Source organism: Dipodomys ordii, unplaced genomic scaffold, assembly GCF_000151885.1.
Source record: "Dipodomys ordii isolate 6190 unplaced genomic scaffold, Dord_2.0 Scaffold29, whole genome shotgun sequence".
NCBI classification, from domain to species: Eukaryota; Metazoa; Chordata; class Mammalia; order Rodentia; family Heteromyidae; genus Dipodomys; species Dipodomys ordii.
Genome location: NW_012267245.1, coordinates 7,117,002 through 7,135,279, shown reverse-complemented (window position 1 = coordinate 7,135,279; position 18,278 = coordinate 7,117,002). Strand labels below are relative to the sequence as shown.

At 51.2% G+C, this 18,278-nt stretch overlaps 1 long non-coding RNA gene across 1 annotated transcript in view; it reads left to right on the top strand.

Annotated features, from left to right (window-relative positions):
- LOC105985496 overlaps positions 1-17,794 on the top strand; it is a 92,268-nt gene extending 74,474 nt beyond the window's left edge. The window contains exons 2-3 of the long non-coding RNA XR_001175059.1: positions 16,458-16,629; positions 17,688-17,794. This is a non-coding gene — a long non-coding RNA (uncharacterized LOC105985496). The remainder of the gene's footprint in view (positions 1-16,457; positions 16,630-17,687) is intronic.
- Positions 17,795-18,278: the final 484 nt, after the last annotated feature.

Here is an 18,278-nt window from a genome sequence, read left to right as displayed (position 1 = left end):
GGTTCCCTTCTGTCCACATCCCCTCCAGCATCTGTTACTATTAGAGTTCTTGATTATAGAAGAGAAGTTTTGAAAGACTACCTTTCCATTAAATATAAGCCCTAAAACATTGAGATACATTTTATTTTTGCCTAAATGTATTGTTTCTTCTTTTGTGCCTCATTGTTGTACTTAAACTACTCTGTGCTGTTCCCAAGGAGTCATTAAATAATTTAAATATTTATTAGATGCTTATTTAGCTGTAACTATCTCTTGGTATTGTACTTTGCAGAATACACTAAAAAGGATAATTTCATTAGAGTATATTATTATTATTATTATTCAGTTGTGGGTCTTGAACTCTGGGCCTGGGCGCTGTCCCTCAGCTCTTCAGTTCAAGGCAGGCGCTCTACCACTTGAGCCACAGCGCCACTTCCAGTTTTCTGGTGGTTTATTGGAGATCAGAGTCTCAGGGACTTTCCTGCCTGGGCTGTCTTTGAACCACGATCCTCAGATCTCAGCCTCCTGAGCAGCTAGGATGACAGGCGTGAGCCACCAGCGCCCAGCTAGCGCACATTATTGAATGAAATAAGTTGTATTGTGGCACTTCCAAACATGCAAATGATATACTTTGTGCTCGCCCTTCCTAGTACTTTTATTCCTTTCCCTTTCCTTTTCCAGTCTCAATAAATCCTTCTAACAAGAATCATTGTAAATGAAGGGGACCCTTCAACTATTGACAATGGTTCACTAAGAACCAGCGAACAGAAAGGACAGTAGCGCAGATCAGAGTTCACCAAGTCACATGTGGACACCGAGAGAGGCGTCGCGGTTTACGTGTTACGTCTCAGAAATTTTACAACTACAGAATCAAATGTGTGACTTCTGATCTCTGTCTTCCGCTGTAAGGAGTGCAGAAGGGATTCGGTCTCTTACCCCCGACAGATCCACGACTCGTGTAAGCCTGATGGACCTGGTGTTGCTTTTGTCCCCACAAACACAAAGGATGGAGCCACGCAAATGTTCCCTCTGAGCTCCGGAAGCACGTACCGGAAATTCTGAGCTTCTCTCCTCCGTCCCTCACCTCCACGCAGCACAGCCGCCCGCTCTCACATTTTCCCTCCCTCCTGTCTTCTCCTTTCCTCCTCTAGACCCTAGCTCTCATTTTCTCTCCTTTCCTCCTCTCATCTTCTCTCTCTCTCTCCCTGTCTTTCCCTTTCATTCCTCTACCCCTTCTCTACCACTCCTCTCCTTTTGTCCTGTCATTTTTCTCCCTCTCTCTCTCTCCCCCTCCACCTTGCTCTCCCCCTTCCCCCTCTCTCTCTCCTATTTCCCCTTCCCTCTCTCCTCTGAGCTTTGACCCCATCCCCTGGCTCACCAGGGATGACACCCTGACCATGGTGAATCAGGATTCCACTAAAATGAATTAGGAGGCGCTCTGTGCATCCTGGTAAACGCGGCTGGTTCTCTTCGGATCTCATTTCCTGGGCCTGTTATCGGGAGCACCGTCGCTAATGTTTCAGTGTTCTTCAGGATACACAGCAAGGAGGAAATAAATGCGTCTGGTCACCGGCCGGCCGTGACTGTAAAGTGCCTTGCTTTTGACTTCAGCATGCTTTTACATGGGTGCAATTGGCTGCATTTTAAAATGATTTTGATGATTTATTCTTAAAACCTTAATTGATTTCAGGGCATGCTTTGCCCCAGCTCTTAAAAATGAGAAAGTACCCATGTAGTCAGAAAGTATGGGAAGATCACCGTAATAAATGCCATAACTTAAACACAATTCAATAAATTAAAGCCGCTAACATATATTTGACAGAACATATGTATTTGATGTAAATGACTAATATTTTAGATATATTTATGATCTTCTTCTTCCTAAAGCTGATTCCACATTTGAAAACCCTCTTATTTTATGACTGCTAACATGGAAATGGAAAAAAAATCAATATAGTTCTACTTACTAAACAGGTAATTTAATTTTAATTTGGTCAAAATAGATCACATTTTAAATTTTCTACAAAATCAAAATTTTACTAGTATTTAAAATTACATTAACATAACCCTATGGGAAAGGTCTATGTATTTTTATACGTATTTTGACAAAGGACACACACCAAGTCTTTGGGTCAGCTTTAGGAAAAAGACAGATTGGGAGGGATGAGGGGAGGGGGAAAGAGTCTCACGGCCTTTCCTGCCCAGGCTGGCTTTGAACCGCGATCTTCAGATCTCAGCCTCCTGAGTAGCTGGGATGACAGGCGTGAGCTACTGGCTCCCGGCTGACATTTCCTCCTGAGACCATAATTAAGGAAATTTAGCAACCCATCAGCTATTTCTCTGAAAACCTGAGTCCACTGTTTACACTGGAATCATACACACCAGGGTCTGAGGTTAGAGATGAGCTCCACAAGCCTCATAGCAATAGTACATCTGAATTTTCCCAATACCTGCAGCAAAAAACTCCCAGGATTGTGAAAGGCGCAAGGATCTCCCGTGCAGTAACCCCACCGATTCCGTGCCCCTGTTTTCCAGTGCTTGCTTTGCCCTGACTTTCCCTTTGTGCAGTTATACGTTCATCCGTTTTGATGCAATTGAAACAATTTGCTTAAATTAATCTAATGTACCTATTAACGCGTCGGCAGCCAAGGGTCAACCCGAGCACGTGTGTGGGTTTGAGGAGACTCATTTTATAGACAGAAAACCATTGAAAAAAAATAATTTGGGTGACACTTTTTTTTTTTAAGAGACACTATTTCTTTTCTAGTCAGGTGCTCCACCACTTGTGATTGTTCTTGCTTCGGTGGGTTTTTTTAGCCCGCATTCCCCACCCTGGCCCCAGACCTCCTGTGCTTCCCCCAGGACTGGCCTTCACACCCAGGGCCCAGGCTGTTGGTTCAGAGGGGGGCTTGCTAACTCTCAGCCCCGCACTGGGCCGGGATCCTAGGCCTCCCTGTGGCGTCTCGGGAGCTGCCGCCTCCAGGTTGTGCATCAGAGACACCGCGCACCGCGGCGTGCCCGGAGGGGGCTGTGTCCCGGGAAGTGGCGCATTGTGCACGCCATGCCCGTGTTTCCTTGGAGGGGGACAGTTTCTCTGGGCACGTATGGCTCGGGGTTCAGCGTCGTGGCCGCCACACGTGGATAACTAGAATAACTCCAGCCCTGCCGGTGTTCGTTTGTGAGCCCTGGGGGTGCGTGAGACCGAGCAGGCTCAAGTGGGCGCCCGCAAGAGACCAGCACGCAGAGCCCTGGAGCACTGTGTGGAGGGCCGTGTGGTTTCCACGGGACCCCTTCATTCTGGGGGCCCCCTCCCCTTCCCCGCACTGGCTGGAAGTCAGGGTCCCCCCCCCAGGTTGGACATTCTGTTCTTCCCGGCATCATCCCCACCCGGGACCACCTCTGATCCTCTCTCTCCTGCGGGAAAATGTTTATTTGTGTTCTCTTTCTTACCTGACAGGCGCCGGGGTCTCAGCTCAGTTTATAAATGGCTTCTGTCAGGGCGCGGCTTCGTGCTGGCTTGAGCTGGTTCAAGCAGGCCGTGTGCAAACGGCAATCCCACAAGAAACATTCCCATCCAGCAGTTGAAAGGTATTTATAGTCATTTAGGACACGTGTTGGCCAAAAATCACTTTTCATTTTGTCTCACCGGCTGACCGACTATTAATCAAGCTCCCCGTCTCTCGTGCGGGGGAAAAAATGTCAACTGGATTTTGTCATCAGCCGCACCATCTGTCTCCTCGAAGGGATCCGCTGTTTTTTTCTAGTTATTTTTGAAAATCTCCAACTGAAATTAGAAGCGGAGGCGGGGGGAGGGAGGTGGTCAGTGAGCATAACAATGGCGGACCTGCTTAAGTTTTTATTACCTTTTAATATTCAGGCAGTGGGAGGTATAAACAGCACTTTAGATCTGTACGGATTCATTCAGTGGTTTCTTAACGAATATTTCCGGGAGGAACGAGCTACCCCATTCTGCATGAATATGGCAAAACTCGTCTGCTTCTAGCTGAGCATGAAGGCGATGGGCAGAGACGAGACTGGAGACAGAGAGCGCGTGGAAGGCCTGGTGGGAGCTTGTATCTGTTCCATGGAGGGAGTGTCCGGGGCTCACCTCTCCAGAGGGTCGAAATCCTCTTTAGAAAGGAGCTAGGGAAAGGTTTCCTACCGTTCTTCTGGCCACCTGTCTTAAATAGTTTGCATGGCTTCACTGGAGTGTTGGCAAAAGGCGGATGGTGGAAATGAGATTTAAGAAAAGAGCCACGGAGAAGTAGAAAAGAAAGTAAGACTGGCCATCTTGTGTCTGGATTGTCAGAGGGCTCATCGCAGGATCCTGACCTGAGCGTCCGGTGCGCTCTCACCCGCACGGCCGGGCGCCGCTGGCAGGGCTAGCCGCTGGCCATCTCCCGGCCTCGTTCTGCTCGGCGTGAGTCCACACTCGCGTGCGGTACGTTCCCCTCTTCCCCTCCCCGAGGCGGGGACGGTCGCTCCTCCCCTTCAGGTAGACGGTGAGCAGCGTCTTTCTGTCAGAATCTTGCTTGGTTACTGCTTCCTGAGACCTATGTCTGGCGCCCCGATCTCTGCTTGGCAAGGGCCGGCTTTGCTGACATTTCCAGGGCCCGGGCGACCTCTCGGCTCCGGGGACACATGAATGATTTGGAGATTGAAGGCCGCGTTTTCCCCACGGTTCACCCCCCCACCCCCCGTCTGCTTTTTAAGCACTGTAGGTGCAGGGACTCAGCGCGATCCCTGTATAGAGAGGTTCAGAGCATTTCCTGGAGGACTTTGAGGCCTGGAGTAGCCATGGTCCCATCGACCATCCGGCTGATGGGACATGTAAGGGGCAGATAGAAGAACAAACGGGCTATTCAGAAGCTCCTACTTCAAGTGCGTTTAACCTGGAGACTTTTAACACGACCATCTATCAAAGTCCCAGTTATCGATTGCAGGAAGATGTTATAACGCGTATACGGCATTAACTAGATCAAATACTAAAATTATTCAATGACCTTTAATATCTGAAGAAGAAATACCTCATTGGTGCGGAGGGGAGGGAGGGGTTGCTTTGTTTTTTACGGCTGCTCGTACGGCCTCTTCACGTCTCCAGGTCACAGAAGCCCTGAAATTGAGTGAAGTGAGTCAGCCATCTCTGTTGAAAATGCTTAGCAGATAAGGATCCTTGTGAGATCACTGTGGGGTGCAATGTTTCCCTAAACCGTCCGGAACACAACCAAAGATAAGGCAGTTGAAAGAATACAAGATGCCAATACAGGAAATGAAGATGAGGTAAAATGAAGGACCCTGTGCGCCCTTTCCAGACAGAGTGAGCGAAGGTGCAGGGTACCCACAAGCACTTGCTGTCCCCTGACCTCGCGGCGGAGGCCGAGATCTACTCGAAAACGCCGAGCATCGACCACAGTCCAGCCGATAGAGGAAACGGAGCGGTTGTGTCCCATTGGCCTTCTGGCGAGGGCAGCGTTTTTAGCCTCGGCTGCCCTCGGCCTGGGCTGGGAATACTGCAGGGTGGACAGAGGAGCCGGGGACACGTACCGGCGTGCCGCAGCCCTCAGGAGACGGGAGCCTCACCTCCACTGACCCAGTGCTCCTTGGAGCCTTCCGGGACATTCTTGACGGGGACAACAGAGGCAGCGTCGGTAGCTCAGGACAGGAACGCTCAGGAGCTGAAGTTCCCAGGGGCTGAGGGATCCGATCCCAAGAGAGACACGCCATGAATAATGACCGTCTAAGGCTCACGTTCTAGGCCTGCTGACATCTCTCAAAGGAGGAAAAGGAGAACGAAATACTGCAAATGCGTCGCAGATAACTCCTCTATACTCGAATGCTGTTGATCTTCCTATATCACAGGGGCCTTTAGTTCCTGGGCTGGAGCGTTTATCTTTCCGAGTAGTTGAAGCCAGTTGGATTTCTAAGTCTTTCTTTAAAAACCTAGCTGACTCCAGCTTATATTTTTTTTTGGCATCTACTTCGTTAGTTTGGGCCAGACATAATGATTTCAGACACTTGCGTGTGTCTGATAAGAGCTTTAAAGAGCAGTTATGAATATTCTTGACTCGGCTGCGTGTGAATTCATACCAGGGTCAAAGCAGCAGCCTCTTGTGATTCAGATAGAGGTTAACTTGTCATTTTTTTTTTGACCTCTGCAAAAAACCAAGAAGTTTGTGTCATTTTCTACCCTAAACGAGAAGCCACATAGTACTGTTAGGGTACACGGATCTCAGAAAGAAATGCTGCATGACCCATGTTCATCTTGAGTTTCCCTTTTACGCACAGTAATTTTGAGGTCTCAAGACTGAAAACAAAAAGCGATCAACTTGGTGAGGCCAGTGGTCTTGTTATTTCCTTCCACTGAGACTTACTAAGGAAATCCCTTAATTTCAGGGGTCCACGCTTCCTTCATCTGGAGAAACAAATGGGTGTAATGAGCCCGGCTTACCTCGGTAAAATGTGTCGCTCCCTGACGGCTGAAAAATGTAACAGCGCCATGGAAGTGCCAAGTATTATTAAATATTCAGAGTGAGGCTTTTCTCTGAATTTATTACTGTTCCTTAATTGAATGCTTACAGCTGGACTCAGGGTGACACAGTTTCAATTATTCACGGGAGCAGCTTCTGTAATGCGCTGTTGGTAAACAAGCTGGTCAATGTATCTCCATTGACCAGGAGGACAGCGTCCAATAAAGCTCTCCTCTCCAGGCAAGGTGAAATCAGACGCTTTAGGCCGCGGTTCCTTTGAGCAACTCCTCCTCTGAGATACAGCCTTATAAGAAAGTTCCTCCTTGTCTCCGGGGAGGCTGATTCACCTGCGCCACACCTTCTCCTCCTCCTCAAACAAACCGGAAAGGCAGAGCAGGACAAAGCAAGTGTCCTGCGTGGAGAGAGACGAGGCAGACGTATCCCAACAGGGGTGAACACAAGCCCGGCCAGAGGAAACGAAACATGCACCAGATGGGAAGTCAAGCTTTTCATTTTTTTAAGGGAAAAATACTCTGCATTTTGCATGAACTGACACGGGGCGGGGGGGGAAGGGAAGCCTAGGCCAAGTCCAAGGTCTTTCAATAAAACTACAGATAACGGTCATCAAAACAAGGCTACAAGCTAGGCAAAGGACGAAAACCCAGCAGATGACCGCGTACGCTCTCCACTGGAAAATGGTTGCTTGTAAATCCCGTCAGAGGTTGCGTGATTTTTCTGGACGCGGCTGGTGGACTGTGCTGTTGGTACCAGCGGAACGTTTTTGGCACGGGGCGACTCCGTTCCTCGCGGGGGCTACTTGTGTTTAGGTCAAGAGGCTGCTGGCAGATGCTCCCTCCAAGGCCTGTCCGGCCCACGCCACCTTTAATCAAACCCCAGCCCGAACGCCGCTCCTTCCAAGACAAAGTTGTTCTCTGAAGCCCTCTGGGATTCACCGCTGCTGTCAAGAGCGGGTTTGCAGCCAGTCACTCCTCCCCCAGAACTCCCGGTCATCTTGGCACATTCTGGAAATAGCCGGAGGCTTTCCAGAGCAGAGAGTGAGGTCTAGACAACCAGAAATGAACTGTGAGGCCGTCAGGAAACACCAAAAGTAACGATTTTTTTTTTTTTTGTCGGTCGTGGGGCTTGAACTCTGGGCCTGGGCACTGTCCCTCAGTTATTTTGCTCAAGGCGAGCACTCTACCACTTGAGCCACAGCGCCATTTCCAGTTTTCTGGTGGTTATTGGAGATAGGAGTCTCACGGTCTTTCCTGCCCGGGCTGGCTTTGAACCGCGATCCTCAGATCTCAGCCTCCTGAGTAGCTGGGATGACAGGCGTGAGCCACCAGCGCCCGGCTACGATTTTTTTTTTTTTTAAGTTGGGGAAAGAACGCATGACCTGTACACAGACATTTGAAGTCTATAGTTGCGTATGTCAAACCTCGTACGGAAAGGAACAAATGAAAGCGAGTTCTGTTCAGGAGCGCATGAGCTTGTGGGTAAACGTTAACCTTCTTTGCTTCAGCCTCACGATGCATGGAAAGAAAATTGTCCACCCAGCTCCTGTGCAACGCACTGTGAGTGCCGTGTGATAAATCGTATCGTGTAATTTGATTGGACAGAGGTGTGTGACTAGGCCGTGGAAGTCAGTTGATTGTGGGATGTATACTACAGGCCAAACACAGACGTGACTGACACTTTTCTCTCATGTAACTTTTCCAGTAAGCTTCACGGAGTATTCTTAATTCTGTAGAGAGGCAAACCTTAATAAGCGCGGCCCAGGGCGGGGGGGGGTGGGGGAGATTGTTCTGTGTTCAAAGCTGGGAGTTTTAGAGGCATTTGCAGGGGGCCTTGTGTCCGGCCCCCATGCTCTGAGCTGGGAGGAGTTGGATGGGGGAGAGGTACATGGGTACTGACTCACGATCGCATATTATTATGATCCTGGATCTTTGTAATATTGATACGTGATGTAACAAAAATTAACATTCTGCAAAAACGGAATGTCTCAGTTCACCAGTGTTTGGGTTCGGCTGAGATTCAGAAGCAGCCCTGCCCCTCTCCCCTGGGGAGGAGAGGTGGAAGCTGGGATTTACTGAGGCGGTTGGTGGCTGGGGAGCTTTCTGCGTCCGAGCCCCTGGGGATTGTTGCTGTGAGAGCCTCTTCCTTTCATTACTGGAGACTCACAGATGAGGTTGAACAAAACACGCTTCAAAAGACAGAATACAAAGTAAAAGTGATCCTCTCCTAAGATTATCCTCCTTTGGTCTCCCTGTGTGAATATTTAGAGTCCTGTTTATTTACCATATCCAAGTGTAATTTTTCATCTTTTACCATCCATTGTGTTTACTTGTAGGTTTATAGGCATATTCTAATGATTATAAATGAGGGAAACCACGCAGCCTGTGTTTCTTTGGGTCTGGCTTACTTCGCTTAATGAAATTTTTCCAAGTCTTTCCATTTCCTTACATACCGTGCAATATTCTTCCTGACGGAGGCACAGAATTCCATTGTATATATATACCACATTTCTTGATCGGTTCATCCACTGAGGGGGATCTGGGTTGGTTTCATACCTTAGTTATGGTAAACAATGCTGCAATGAACATGGTTGTGCTGATGGCTTTAGTGCGGCCTTCAAGGATCACAGAGGCTGAAAAGCTATGTGCATCTGGTCATATAAAATGATGTTTATTGAAATGAACTCCAAGAAATGGAAACATAGTTTTTCATTATTTTGCTTTTTCTTTGTTATTTTTTGTTATTTCTTTCTTTGTTATTTTTCCCCCTTTGTCACTATTTTTGATTTTTGTGCCTTTTGCTCATATAAGTTGATCTGTTTGGGGGAGGGTAAGAGGGACACAGAAATGGAGAGACAAAGGATGAGCAAATGCACTGGACACTAGGTTGAAAATGAACTATTCCATTTGTAGGGAAGAGGGGTTGGGAGGGAAAAAACTGGGAGAAAATGAGGGAAGAGGTGACACTGTTGGAACATAAATAAAGCAAAAAGTGACAAGAACAAGATAGTTAAAGCAGGACCACAGTCTTTAAATAAAAAGTGGAGCCTGAACAGCTGGTTATCAATAACTCACACCAGGTAATTCCAGCTATTCAGGAGGTTGAGATCTTGAAGATCCTGGTTCAAAGACAGCTTAGATAGAAAGTGTTTGAGACTCCATTTCCAATGTACCAGCAAAAAAAAAATCAGAAATGGAAGCACGGCTGAAGTGGTAGAGTGCCAACTATGATCAAAATGTCGAGTAAGAGACCTTGCGTTCAAGCCCCAGTACTGGCACCAACATAAAAATAAACAGATAAATAGATATATAGCTACAACTAGTGGATACAAGTAAGGTAGTGCTTGTAATTTCACTAATGAAATAGTTATGTTTCCTTTTTAGAGGATAAACATGTAAATCCTTGAAAATACTCCCGGTTTTTAAGCATGAATATCTTAATATGTTGCCTTGTTTTATTTCCTAGAAACAAAAATTTGAAAAAACAACAACAACATCTCTAGCTTATAAAATCCAGTTATAACACAAAGTGTCTCAAGTGGTTGTGAAACAAGTTGTTCTAATGGACACCTGGGGGGTGATGTGCTCTTTCTCTCTCTCTCTCTTTTTGATTGTTGTTGCTGCTTTATGGGTTTGGGAGGGAGGGTTGGGGTACTGAGGTTTGAACTCGGAGCCTTGTGTTTTCTAGACTGGTCCAGTACCATTCGAGACACGTCTCCAGCCTTGTTTTTCTCTGGTTCATTTTTGAGGTACGGATGCGTGGCTATGCCACGAGCCTTCCATTTTCACCTTCCTGTCCCTGCCCGAGGCCCAGGTGATCCCCGCCACCCCCCGAGGAGAGGAGGTCTCAGAACCTTAATGCCTGGGCCAGCCTAGAACTGTGGTCCTACAACCTGAAACTCTCAAGTAGCTAGCCTTACAGGCATGAGCCACGGGTCCCTGGCTCTCATTGACATGCATTTCTAACGGGGGCAAGAGAGCAGTTAAGGAAGTACTATTTCTCCCCTTACCTCTTAGGTATGTATGTGTGTGTCTGTGCAGATGACATACATGTGCATGTGTGCACACATGTGTTGTTCCTGGGGCTTGAACTCAGGGCCTGGGCACTGTCCTTGAGTTATTTTGCTCAAGGCGAGCACTCTACCACTTGAGCCACAGCGCCATTTCCAGTTTTCTGGTGGTTCACTGGAGATCAGAGTCTCATGGCCTTTCCTGCCCAGGCTGGCTTTGAACTGTGATCCTCAGATCTCAGCCTCCTGAGTAGCTGGGATGACAGGCGTGAGCCACCAGCCCAGCCTTAGGTAAATTTTAACCAAGATGTATTCGTATGGAGACAAATGGCTGAGGTGAAAGTATCCTCAAAAACAAACATTACTTTGAATATTTTTCTCCATCCCCCTCATTGGTCTAATTCAATATACTATGCTATTCATATTCCTAGATGATCTTATCTCCACTGTGTAGAAACTGTTGGCCACTTTTGTTAAATTTAAGATACTTTATAAATTCAAACATAGGGAGCTTTTCGTTGAAAAAAAGGAGGACTTTTTAACAGGAAGAAACTAGTGCTTAATGTCATAAAAATGAGATGTCCAAAAGAGATTACGTTTTTTTCTCTGTAAATTCTGTTTCAAATTATTGACGAGGTGATAAAGATCACATCTTCTAGAATTCAGTGTATTAATTCATTTTCCTTAGAAGTTAGAATTTCTCTGCCAAATAGTGCTATTCCTGATCTTTATAATATGAAGGTTGATTTGACCCATTCTGTAGATTAGATCCACTTCTGCAAGGGTTTTCAGAGCATGCATGGATGTCTCTCTCTGTATTATACATGTGCTCTGCAGGTGTGTGTTTACCTACGTGTGTTATAGACACATATGGTTCATGCATGTGTACGCCTATCTGCACAAATACATCCTCATCCATGTACACACGCACACCACACACAGCACACGCAGTTACCTACAGAACCTCCTGTCCACACAGTTACACCTGCACACACTTGTACATTCTCCATACGCATTGCACACCTACGTACGCTATGCATGTGTGTCATGGCACATGACCCGCACACACATACGCACACCAGAATGCCAGCCTGCGTCTCCTGATTGATAAACTCTTTCTTATCTGCTTGGCACCAGTTGCCGATACCACAGGGGCTTCCAGAGCAGCAGCGTTCCCGGGGAAACCTAGCCGTCTTGAAATTGCTACTTTACAACCATTGGCAGTGGGAGCTGTTCAGTTCTCTGTCACACGTTCTTGTAGCCTTGGAAGGGTGAGTGTGTTAACACTAGGGAGACAGTATAATTCATCTTTGGACTTGGCCCAAGGACCAATTTGAGAGTGGGAGGGGAGCCATACACACACATACACACGCACACACACACACACACACACACGCACACACACACACAGCAATGGGCCTGGGCCAGGAGCACCTGTCTGTGGCCCCCACCACCACCACCACAGCCAGCCGCACCAGCATTTCTGCTTCATCCTGAGTGCATGGTGTTTCCTAACCTGAAACACCGGCTTCTTTACACATACTTCGGACAGCCGGCTAACACGAGCCCTAGATTTATACGCATTGGCTCGGAGCCCACAGGTGCCTGGCTTGGTCATAATAAGAGATATTTATGACCTGCTGCGTCCATGGGGCACACGGTCGCCGGGGAGGTGCCAGGTGCGGTGTTTAACATTACAGACGGCTCGGGTTCGGCTGCTGCCGCCATCCACAGCGCCACCATCCCTTGGTTCCTGGGAAACATGATCTTCCAGGTGGCACACTCTCTGTCTCTCTGTCTCTCTCTTCCTAAATTACAGAAGCCTTTTGAGCAAGCTAGCGAATGGCTTCCGGGGCGGATGCCCCTGTGCATTTTTCTTCTGGTTCCACAGAGTGCGGGGCTGGGCCCACTCTGCTTAACTCATGAGAGAGGGGAGGGAAATCAGTGTGCAGGACTGGCATCCCTGAGTGATTGAACTGCAGGGGACAAGTTAGGCTCCCCACGCCCGCACGCTTGCTCAGTGCAGACATTTGGCTTTCTAAGGTGACCGGTTGCTGTGAAAACCCTTTACAGAGTTTCCCGTGGAAGTGTCTGTGTGTGCACGCGCCTGCGCTTGCTAGGTAAGCATCCCACACTCGATCAACAGTCTCGAGGTGCCAGGAAACTCTGTCCAAGTCCCTGAGTTCAGTGCTGAGGGCAAACGGAGGACTTTGAACAACACGTAGTGCGTTCCTGTGAAATGTAGCGCCCTCCTTCACGCACACAGATGAGTCGAACCTCCACCTCTCTGAAGTTAACACAGGATCGCTATGTCTCATGGCTGTGGTTGTACTTATGAATAGACAGTTATCTAGGAGAAAACAACGTGCTGGGGTTGAGGAGCGTTTCCTGGAGGAAGCAGGCTTCATGAGGAGTCAGTTCTGGAAAGATTCTCACCCAGAGCACCACTGCTGCTGTCGTCTGCACCCGTTAACCAGGCCCCAGTCCCGAAACCCTGCGTACATCTGTCTCGTATTTTCCATAAATGCGCGGCGTGCTTTATTGAGCATCGTGAACAAGAGCGCGGGAGTCAGGTGGGCTTGGTCTCGGTGAGGAGGACCCGGCGCCAGCTTTCCCCCGGTTCTCCCGAGATGGCGGGGCGGGGCGGGGCGGGGCTGGGGGTAGCTGCGTGCGTGTCTGAGCACATTCCTCTCCCAGGGACCCCTCTGCCCGTCTGGTACACATTTAACCTTAGAAAACGTGGCTTAGGGACAGCCCAGCAGGTGCGCGTTTCTCTCACCCGCGGGATCCCATAAAATAGGGAGTTTACGGCTGTCCAGGAGCTCCAGGCGGACCCGGCCGGCCCCCCCCGCCCCCCGCCCCCCGGGAACCCGCCCCTGCACCGGCCAACGGCGAGCAAGGACGCAGAGCTGGGCGGTGAAATCCTGGCTGCCTGTTTTCTTCTAGTATTTTCTCGTGGAGTCAGAAGCAGGCAGTGATTTCACTGGTTCATGGTTGGGGCATTGCGTGTGTGTGTGTGTGTGTGTGTGTGTGTGTGTGTGTGTAGCTATAGACACATAAGTACTCATTGATACGTCGATTTGTGTGTCTGTACGTTACCTGTATATCTGGGTACTCCAATCCCTCACACCAGGGTTTAAGCCCAGGGCTCCCTGCCAGGCGGCCCCCCGGCGCTAAGCCCTCCCTTTTTGCTCCGTTATGGAGGACAGGGCCTGGCCTCTTGCCTGGGCGCGAGTCTGACACGCAGTCTTCCTGCTTTAATTAGCCTTCGTCAGCTTGAATTCGCCTTCCTTGCATCTAACCTGCATTTTCATGGATCTGTTTCCCCGGTCTTCAAATGGGACAATAAGGTTGAACACACACACACACACACACACACACACACACACACACACTTGGAGACAGAGGGACTCGGAGACTGTGGCAGGGGAGGGGAGGAGGGAGGAGCAGGGAGGGGAGGGGGCAGGCAGCTCACAGGAAGGCTGGCAGCTGGCAGTGGAGATCCCACACGGGAAGGGCAGGGCGGGGAAGGAGGCGCATTTTGTCAGCCGCTCCGAGGAGGGGGGCTCAGCCTCTGGACGCATACGCACACCCCACTCACAGGATCATGACCCGTCTCCCCGGGGATACCCTGGTTAATAGTGCGTGAGGCAGATGCCAGCCAGATGTTCACGAAAACTAATGTTGTTGGACTTGCGGAGAAAGGTACGAGTCACACGGACTCTGACACACCACGGAGCCCGTGGAACGCACCCCGCACGAATCCCGGCCTTCCTTCCTAATTCTCTGTGGATGAAAATCGTGGTGCACATTCCGGCCCTCAGAGAGCTAGAAACCACTTGAGTGTCGTGAATAAATATCAGTGGCTGGATAGACCTGTGGCCACGCAGGGCTGACGAGTATTGAACTAGAGATGACGGACATTCAGGTAGGAAGGAAACGAGTCCCCAGTTAAAGGAAGCTGCAGACTCAGACCGGAAGGAAACTTTACAGATGTTGAATTCTTTTTTTTTTTTGACGGTCATGGGTCTTGAATGCTGAGCCTGGGCGCTGTCCCTCAGCTCTTCAGCTCAAGGCCAGGGCTCTACCTCTTGAGCCACAGCGCCACTTCCGGTTTTCTAGTGGTTTATTGCAGGTCAGAGTCTCATGGACTCTCCGGCCCGGGCTGGCTTTGAACCGCGATCCTCAGATCTCAGCCTCCCGAGCAGCCGGGCTGAGGCACCTGCAGCCTTTGCGCACCATTCAGTCTCCGTCAGGAGCGGACGATGCTCTTGCCTTATGCAGCTTGCAATCCTGCGCGGCTTCAGGGCCAGGTGGGGGTGGAGGTGGGGGGCGGTGCGTGCTTTCCAGGTTCTGGGATCCCTGGGTGCTTGGGTTTGGGGGGTGGGGAAGGATTTGTGCCGTCCTGCTGTCAAGGACACCAAAGAAAAACACTTATATGTGAGAGGAAACACGGACGCGTGCTCACGGCGTGTGTCAGTGACATGCGGCCTCTCGCAGCAGCTCTGACTGGAGGTGGTCGAGGCCCCTGGAGGTGGTCGAGGCCCCTGGAGGTGGTCGAGGCCCCTGGAGGTGGACGAGGCCCCTGGAGGTGGACGAGGCCCCTGGAGGGGGTCGAGGCCCCTGGAGGTGGACGAGGCCCGGGATCTGGGCTGAGGGGATCACAGTCAGCGGCCTCACGCCATCTCCCGTTTTCCGGGGTGCGCTCGGCTGCTTCCCCTTTCTTGGTTGAGCTTTGGTCATGGCTTCTGCTCCCATTCCCCTTTTGTCTTCCGGAGACGCCTCCGCCAGCACGAGCCGCGTGTAACAGTTTCAGGGCTGTGCGTAGTGTTTAAAGGATGGATCTGGGCAGGCGCGGCTTCACCACGCAGGAGACGGGCAGGAAAGCCGGGTCTGGGGGATCTGTGTCTCAGGAGGCTTCTCAGCCATGGCGGGGGGGGGGATCTCGGGTCCCCGAGGAGCGGGCGGGCTGAGCTGGGATCCCAGGACAGCAGCCACAGTCACCTGTCAGCGTTCGTAAAAATGAGGTGTGGCGGACGCCAGCTCTCGGTTCCGAAGGTGCCTTTCCCTGCATAGCTGTGTGCAGAGCTGCCTCCTCCCCGGCCTCCCCCGGCCTCTTCCTCCTAGCCTCCTTCCCCGCCCTCCCTCCTCCCCCTCCAGCCTCCGCCCTGCCCCATGCCCCACTGACTTCCCACACATCATGGTGGCAGGAAGTCCAGGCTGACTGGGTCTGAGCCTGGCTGACCGTTCCACCCAGCCCGTTCCGGTCATGGGGATGGTCTCAGGGCCCCGTTGAGATGCCCACACACAATCCCTCTCCCTCCTAGCCACCATGAGCTCACAGCTGAACGACCCCAGACTCCTGGGATACTTTCTTCGTCAACGGGAGGGCGCCCCAGAAAGCTCAGACTCCAGGCCGGGAGATGCAATAGGCGAGAGGAGTTTATTCAGCGTTTGCGCAAACGGACTCTCTGTCCCGAGCAGACAGGGAGCCCCGAGCAGTGGCTACAAGCCTTCTTTTAAAGGCAAAAACCACAAGATTAACGCATCCCATGATTGGTCCATTTAAAGGTCACCATATACGCCAACAATCACTTTGCCACGCGGGAAATTTTGTAACACTCTTTGTAAAATGATTGGTGTGGGGGACTCAAGGGGGTGGTTACTTTGGACAATAAGGGTTAGGGGAGTTCACATAGTTACAGACTTGTGATTGGTTGACATTTGGCTTAGCTTGTGGTCTTGCCAGGTGGTCGTTATCTCAAGGTCCTGTCTGGGGAATTTCTAAATGGGAACTGAGGAACACGTACTGTCCGTTCTTTATCTACGACCCTGACCTTGTCCTGGGGCCAGCATCTGGTCCCTGAAACTTCTTAACTCATTTCTGGGAAGGGAAGGGTCAATGCTAGTGTAAGCAAGTTTACAGAAGCAGAATCAGCAGTTAGCAAGTTAGTAATGGTAATGGTCAATTTTTAATCTTTCAACAGCCTTCCTTCGTCATTCTCTCCACCAAGACGTGTCTGCCTAACACTGTACAGTGAGGTGAGCACAGATGGAAGCCTCTGGAACCATGAGCAAAAGTCAAGCAAGGTGCTTCTTCCTTGAATTGGCAAGAAGCAGCTGGCCCCCTGGGAGAGCAGACGGCGGCTTCCACTGACAGTGAGAATTCTTCTGGGCCGGAAGGAGTGGGGGAGGGAGGGAGGCGTGGACAGGAAGGGTTGGGGGAGGGAGTTGTGGACAAGAAGAGGAGGGGGAGGGAGGTGTGGTGTAGACAGGGATGGAGGTATGGTGTGGACAGGAAGGAGTGGGGGAGGGAGGTGTGGTGTGGACAGCAAGGAGTAGGGGAAGGAGGGAGTCGTGGACAGGAAAGAGTGGGGTAGGGAGGTTTTGACAGGAAGGGGTGGGGGAGGGGAGGTGTGGTATGGACAGGAAGGAGTGAGGCGTGGACAGGAAGTGGTGGACAGGAAAGGGGTAGGGAGGGAGATGTGGACAGGAAGGAGTAGGTGAGGGAGGGAGGCGTGGGGGAGGGACGTGTGGTATGGACAGGAAGGGGTGGGTGATGGAGGTGTGGACAGGAAGGGGTGGGTAAGGGAGGGAGGCGTGGACAGGAAAGAGTGGGGTAGGGAGGTTTTGACAGGAAGGAGTGGGGGAAGGAGGTGTGGTATGGACAGGAAGGAGTGAGGCGTGGACAGGAAGTGGTGGACAGGAAAGGGGTAGGGAGGGAGATGTGGACAGGAAGGAGTAGGTGAGGGAGGGAGGCGTGGGGGAGGGACGTGTGGTATGGACAGGAAGGGGTGGGTGATGGAGGTGTGGACAGGAAGGAGTGGGGGAGGGACGTGTGGACAGGAAAGGGGTAGGGAGGGAGACGTGGACAGGAAGGGGTGGAGGAGGGAGGGAGGGAAGTGTGGACCGGAAGGAGTAGGTGAGGTAGGTTTGGTGTGGACCGGAAGGGGTTGGGGGGGGAGGTGTGGTGTGGACAGGAAGGAGTGGAGAGGAAGGGTTGGGAGAGGGTGGTGTGGACAGGAAAGAGGGGTAGGGATGTTTTGACAGGAAGGGATGGAGGGGTGGACAGGAAGGAGTGGGGGAGGGAGGGAGGCGTGGACAGGAAGGAGTAGGGGAAGGAGGAGTGGTGTGGACAGGAAGCGGCGGTGGAGGGCGACAGTGGCTGGGGAATTGAGGAGGGGGGCCCTGTGTCCCTCACCTGCGGCGGTGCTCAGCCCTCCAGGGCCTGGTGCTGCAGGCGTGGTGCTCGGGCTCCTCCTGGACTCCCCTGAAGACAGAAGAAAGGCAGCTGTCAGTGGAGAAGACCAGACCCCTCCCTCCACGCTGCGCCAGGTTCTCTCTGCAGGGCGGCTCTTGTTGCTCTAAGACAGACATTGGGGAGGCGGCCCCACCTGGTCACCTGGTCACCTGAGGGCCGGCGGGAGGCCGTGCCCAGGCCCAGGGTGCGGGTGTCCAGGGAGAAGGCCGCGCGTCAGCCCTCGGGGACGCTGCCCACAAGCCTGGCAGAACGCACCAGCCTCTCTGGGGTCGCCTTCACCGGGGAGAGGCTCTGTGCGCCCCATGACCCTGGTCAACAGGACCGGGCTCCGACCCAGCACCTGTGATTATGGGGAAAGAAAATAATTGAGTCTCAGCCTAGGACTTAGGAACTGGGTTATGAAACAGGCGGCCAGGGGATATGGAGCACATCTGTGTGTGAGCATCTTATGAGAGCGTGGCAGCCGGCAGTGGAGTCGAACACGCAGCCTGACGAAGAAAGAGTGAGCGAATGGGACCTGTGGGGCTGGAGGCGGGAAGCGAGGGTG